Here is a 7,046-nt window from a genome sequence, read left to right on the forward strand (position 1 = left end):
GATTTGGGGGGAATTTGGAATTGGGGGTTTGGGGGTTTAGGGGGATTTGGGGGGATTTGGGGGGAATTTGGGGTTTGGGGGTTTTAGGGGATTTGGGGGAATTTGGGAATTTGAGGGGTTTGGGGGGTTTAGGGGTTTGGGGGATTTAATTTGGAATTTGGGGTTTGGGGGTTTTAGGGGATTTGGGTGGGTTTGGGGTGGGTTTGGTCGATTTGGGGTGGGTTTGGGGGTTTTTTGGGTGATTTTTGGGGGTGGTTGGGGGATTTGGGCGTTTTGGGGTCGATTTGGGTGGGTTTGGGGGGCATTGGGGTGATTAGGGGTGGGTATCGGGTGGATTTGGGGTGGATTTGGGGGTTTTGGGGTGCGCATTTGGGGGGCAGTTTTGGGGAATTTGGGACAGTTTTGGGTGGGTTTGGGGGAATTGGGGGTGGTTTTGAGGTGAGATCTTGGGGTGGTTTTGGGTACTTTGGTGCTGATTTAAGCCGGTTTTGGGGTGGATTTGGGGGGCAGTTCAGGCTGTTGGGGCAATTTTGGGGTTTTGGGGTGGGTTTGGGGCAGTTTTGGGGTGGGTTTGGGGCAGTTTTGGGGTGGTTTGGGGCAGTTTTGGGGTGGGTTTGGGGCAGTTTTAGGGTGGTTTGGGGCAGTTTTGGCAATTTTGGGGTCAATTTTGGGGTGCTTTTGGGACAGATTTGGGTGGTTTTGGGGGTGCATTTGGGGTGGATTTGGGGATTTTTGGGTGGATTTTGGGGGCTACCGGCACTTTGTATCTTTTGGGGCCAACTTTGGGTGGTTTTGGGGTCAAGCCTAGGGTGGATTTGGGGGTCAGTTTTGGGGTGGATTTGGGGTACCTTTTGGGGCAGATTTTGGGCGCAGTTTTTGGGGTGTTGGGGCAATTTTGGGGTTTTGGGGTGGATTTTGGGGCAGTTTTGGGGGCAATTTGGGACAGTTTTGGCAATTTTTGGGGCCGATTTTGGGTGGTTTTGGGGTGAGATTTGGGGTGGATTTGGGGAATTTTAGGGTGGTTTTGGGGCAGTTCCCGGGCTGTTGGGGCAATTTGGGGTTTTGGGGTGGGTTTGGGGCTTAAGTTTTGGGGTGGTTTGGGCGTAGTTTGGGGTGGGTTTGGGGCAGTTTTGGGGGTGGTTTGGGGCAGTTTTGGCAATTTTTGGGGTCAATTTTGGGGTGCTTTTGGGACAGATTTGGGTGGTTTTGGGGTGCATTTGGGGTGGATTTGGGGATTTTGGGGTGGATTTTGGGGTTTAATTCCGGCAATTCTGGCAATTTTTGGGGCCAACTTTGGGTGGTTTTGGGGTCAAATTTGGGGTGGATTTGGGGTCAGTTTTGGGGTGGATTTGGGTATTTTTGGGGCAGATTTTGGGGCAGTTTTGGGGTGTTGGGGCAATTTTGGGGTTTTGGGGTGCATTTTGGGGCAGTTTTGGGGGGAATTTGGGACAGTTTTGGGGTGGGTTTGGGGCCAATTTGGGGTGGTTTTGGGGTGAGATTTGGGGTGGTTTTGGGTATTTTTGGTGCTGATTTTGGGGCAGTTTTGGGGTGGTTTGGGGCAGTTTCAGGCTGTTGGGGCAATTTTGGGGTTTTGGGGTGGGTTTTGGGGCGGTTTTGGGGGAATTTGGGACAGTTTTGGCAATTTTTGGGGCCGATTTTGGGTGGTTTTGGGGTGAGATTTGGGGTGGATTTGGGAATTTTTAGGGCGGGTTTTGGGGCAGTTTCGGGCTGTTGGGGCAATTTTGGGGTTTTGGGGTGGGTTTGGGGCAGTTTTGGGGTGGTTTGGGGCAGTTTTGGGGTGGTTTGGGGGCAGTTTTGGCAATTTTTGGGGTCAATTTTGGGGTGCTTTTGGGACAGATTTGGGTGGATTTGGGGTGAGATTTGGGGTGGATTTGGGAATTTTTGGGGCGGATTTTGGGGCAGTTTTGGGGTGTTGGGGCAATTTTGGGGTTTTCCGGTGGGTTTGGGGCAGTTTTGGGGCCAGCTTGGGGTGGATTTGGGATTTGGGGTGGATTTGGGGTGAATTTGGGGTGGTTTTGGGGGCAATTTGGGGCAGTTTTGGCAATTTTTGGGGTCAATTTTGGGTGCTTTTGGGGTGAGATTTGGGGTGGATTTGGGGATTTTTGGGGTGGATTTTGGGGCAGTTTTGGGGTGGTTCTGGGGCAGCTTTGGGGTTTTGGTGAATTTGGGGGTTTTGGTGATTTGGGGGTTTTGGGGAGGTTTTGGGATTTTGGGGAGGTTTTGGGGTTTTGAGGTCAATTCTGGGTGGATTTGAGGGGGTTTGGGGTGGTTTTGGGGTTTATTTGGGGCGTTTTGGGGAACTGGGGATTTGGGGGTTTAGGGATCGATTCTGGGGGATTGGGGAATTTTGGGTGGTCTTGGGCAATTTTGGGCTTTTGGGGTGGTTTTTAGGGTGGGTTTGGTGTAGTTTGGGGGTTTTGGGATGGTTTTGGAGTTTTAGGATGGGTTTGGGGTGGATTTGGGGTGGGTATGGGGCATTTTGGGGTTTTGGGGCAGATTTGGGGGGAATTTGGGATTTTTTGGGGTGGATTTGGGGGGTTTTGGGGTGGAATTCTGGGGGATTTTAGGGGGGATTTGGGATTTATTTTGGGGATTTGGGGCTTTTTTTGGTGGATTTTTGGGGCTTTTTGGGGTTTTAGTTTTGGGGAATTTTGGGGCTTTGTGGAGGATTTTTGGGGTCACTCTGGGGAGGATTTGCAACCACTGAACACCAAAAACCACACAAAAAAAATAGAAATTAAATAAAATTTATTGGTCCAACGCAGCCGGAAACTTCTCGGGGTGAATGTGGAGATGTTGGGGGGTGGGGATTTTTTGGGGTGAATTTGGGGGTTTTGGGGTAGAATTTGAGGTGGTTTTGGGGTATTTTGGAGTGGATTTTGGGATGGTTTCAGGGGCAGTTTTGAGGTGGATTTTTGAAGGATTTTCAAGGTGGATTTTGGGATGTTTTTGGGGGGATTTGGGGATTCTTTTGGGGTGAACTTTGGGGGGATTTGGGGGTTTATTTTGGGGAATTTTTAGGGGCATTTGGGGTTTAGTTTGGGAGCATTTTTGGGGTGATTTGGGGCTTTTCATGGATGAATCTCGAAGGCAACAACCAGCAAAAAAAAAGAAATTAAATAAAATTTATTGGTCCAACGCAGCCAGAAACTTCTCAGGGTGAATGTGGAGATGTTGGGGGGTGGGGGTGGGGATTTTTTTGGGGTGGATTTGGGGGATTTTGGGGTGGGAATTTTGGGGGATTTTGGGGGGATTTTGGAGGTGGATTTTGGGGGGATTGGGGGGATATTTTGGGGTGGATTTTGGGGGGCATTTTTTGGGAGGGATTTGGGGGGTTATTGGGGGGATTTTAGGGTGATTTTGGGGTTTATTTTTCGGGGATTTTTCCTTTTTGAGGGGGGGTTGGGGAGATTTTTTGGGGGGGATTTTGGGTTTTTTTGTGAGTGCCCTTGGGTGGGATTTGAGCTTTTTGTGGTGGATTTTTTGCCATTTTTAGAGTCAAAACCAGCAAAAAAATGGAAATTAAATAAAATTTATTGGTCCAACACAGCCGGAAACTTCTTGGGGGGAATGTGGAGATTTTGGGGGTGGGGGTGGGGATTTTTTGGGGTGGATTTGGGGGGTTTTGGGGTGGAATTCTGGGGGGATTTTAGGGGGATTTGGGATTTATTTTGGGGGATTTGGGGCTTTTTTTTGGTGGATTTTTGGGGCTTTTTTGGGGTAGTTTTTGGGGCGCTTTTGGGGGAATTTGGGGCTTTTTGTGGAGGATTTTTGGGGTCACTCTGGGGAGGATTTGCAACCACTGAACACCAGAAACCACACCAAAAAAATAGAAATTAAATAAAATTTATTGGTCCAACGCAGCCGCAAACTTCTCGGGGTGAATGTGGAGATTTTGGGGGTGGGGATTTTTTGGGGTGAATTTGGGGGGTTTTGGGGTAGAATTTGAGGTGGTTTTGGGGTATTTTGGAGTGGATTTTGGGATGGTTTCGGGGGCAGTTTTGAGGTGGATTTTTGAAGGATTTTCAAGGTGGATTTTGGGATGTTTTTGGGGGGATTTGGGGATTCTTTTGGGGTGAACTTTGGGGGGATTTGGGGTTTATTTTGGGGAATTTTTTAGGGGCATTTGGGGTTTAGTTTGGGAGCATTTTTGGGGTGATTTGGGGCTTTTCATGGATGAATCTCGAAGGCAACAACCAGCAAAAAAAAAGAAATTAAATAAAATTTATTGGTCCAACGCAGCCGGAAACTTCTCAGGGTGAATGTGGAGATTTTGGGGGTGGGTTGGGGATTTTTTGGGGTGGATTTGGGGGATTTTGGGGTGAATTTTTGGGGGATTTTGGGGGATTTTGAGGAGGTGGATTTTTTGGGGATTGGGGATATTTTGGGGTGGATTTTGGGGGGCATTTTTGGGAGGGATTTGGGGGTTATTTGGGGGATTTTTAGGGTGATTTGCGGTTTATTTTTCGGGGATTTTTTCCCTTTTTGAGGGGGGATTTGGGGAGATTTTTGGGGATTTTGGGTTTTTTGTGAGTGCCCTTGGGTGGGATTTGAGCTTTTGTGGTGGATTTTTGCCATTTTTAGAGTCAAAACCAGCAAAAAATGGAAATTAAATAAAATTTATTGGTCCACCCAGCCGGAAACTTCTTGGGGTGAATGTGGAGATTTTGGGGGGGGGGGGGGGGATTTTTTGGGGGTGGATTGGGGGGGTTTTGGGGTGGAATTCTGGGGGATTTTAGGGGAGTTGGGATTTATTTTGGGGATTTGGGGGCTCTATTTTTTTGGTGGATTTTTGGGGCTTTTTGGGGTAGTTTTTGGGGGGCTTTTGGGGGGACTGGGGCTTTTGTGGAGGATTTTTGGGGTCACTCTGGGGAGGATTTGCAAACCACTGAACACCAAAACCACACAAAAAAATAGAAATTAATAAAATTTATTGGCCCAACGCGAGCCGCAAACTTCTGGGGGTGAATGTGGAGATGTTGGGGGGTGGGGTGGGGATTTTTTGGGGTGGAATTTGGGGGTTTTTGGGGTCAGCTGCACTTGCAGGCGCTGACCACCATCCCCGAGAGCTGCTCCACGCGCGCCTTGAGCCCCACGTAGTAAACGATGGGCAGCGGCTCCAGGCTCTGCGGGACGCAGCACGGCGCGGCCGAGGCGCCCGGGTTGTGCAGGTTGTAACGGGGCCAGCACCTGGGGCAGGAAAACGGGGAATTTGGGGCAAAATGGACCCAAAATGTGCCTAAAATAGCTGCAAAATGCATCCCGAAATAACTGAAATGTACCTTCAAAAATACCTAAATACACTGCAAAAATAGGGCCCCAAATACACCCCTAAAATAACCACAAATACACCCCCAAATGCATCCTAAAATACTCTCCAAATAACCCCAAAATACACCAAAATATCCTCAAAATACACCACAAAATAACCCCAAAATCAGCCTGAAATACACTGCAAAATACACCACAAAATAACCCCAAAATACACCACAAAATAGACCCCAAAATTCACCAAAATATCCTCAAAATTCACCACAAAATAACCCCAAAATGAGCCTGGAAATACACTGCAAAATACCTCCTAAAAATAACCCCAAATTATCCCCAAAATTCACCCAAAATTCACCCAAAATGGCCCAAACCCCCTGAGCTGTGCAGGTTGTACAGGGCCAGAACCTGGGGGGGCAGAAAAACGGGGAATTTGGGGCAAAATGGAACCAAAATATCCCCAAAATGGCCCAAACCCCCCGGGCTGTGCAGGTTGTACAGGGCCAGCACCTGGGGGGCAGGAAAATGGAAAATCTGGGGCAAAATGGACCCAAAATGTGCCCAAAATAGCTGCAAAATGCATCCCGAAATAACTGAAATGTACCTTCAAAATACGCCCCAAATACACCCCCAAATGCATCCTAAAATACTCTCCAAATAACCCCAAAATACACCAAAATATCCTCAAAATACACCACAAAATAACCCCAAAATGAGCCTGAAATACACTGCAAAATACCTCCTAAAATAACCCCAAATTATCCCCAAAATGCCCCAAAATGGCCCAAACCACCTGAGCTGTGCAGGTTGTACAGGGTCAGAACCTGGGGGGCAGGAAAATGGAAAATCTGGGGCAAAATGGAACCAAAATATCCCCAAAATGCCCCAAAATGGCCCAAACCCCCCGGGCTGTGCAGGTTGTACAGGGCCAGCACCTGGGGGGCAGGAAAATGGGAAATCTGGGGCAAAATGGACCCAAAATGTGCCCAAAATAGCTGCAAAATGCATCCCGAAATAACTGAAATGTACCTTCAAAATACACTCCAAATACACTGCAAAATAGGCCCAAATACACCCCAAAATAAAGCCACAAATACACCCCCCAAATGCATCCTAAAATACTCTCCAAATAACCCCAAAATACACACCAAAATATCCTCAAATAACACACCCACACAAAATAACCCCCAAAATCAGCCTGAAATACCCCACAAACCCCCAAAAATACACTCACAAAATAACCCCCAAAATACACACCACAACAATAGACCCCAAAATTCACCAAAATATCCCCTCAAAATTCACCACAAAATAACCCCAAAATGAGCCTGAAATACCACTGCACAATACCCCCTAAAATACCCCCAAATTATCCCTAAAATTCACCCACCCCACCTGCCCAAAATAGCCCAAACCCCTGAGCTGTGAGGTTGTACAGGGAGAACCTGGGGGGCAGAAAAAGGGGAAGTTGGGGGGCAAAATGCACCCAAAATAACCCCTAAATGCCCCTCAAATGGCCCAAACCCCCCGGGCTGTGCAGGTGTACAGGGCCAGCACCTGGGGGCAGGGAAAATGGAAAAATTTGGGGGCAAAATGGACCCAAATGTGCACTCAAAAATAGCTGCAAAATGCATCCCAAAAATAACCGCCTGAAATGTACCTCTAAAATACTCAAATACACTGCAAAATAGGCCCCAAATACACCCCAAATAACATCACAAATACACCCCAAATGTAACATCCCAAAAATACCTCCA

This window comes from Camarhynchus parvulus, unplaced genomic scaffold (genome assembly GCF_901933205.1).
Source record: "Camarhynchus parvulus unplaced genomic scaffold, STF_HiC, whole genome shotgun sequence".
NCBI classification, from domain to species: Eukaryota; Metazoa; Chordata; class Aves; order Passeriformes; family Thraupidae; genus Camarhynchus; species Camarhynchus parvulus.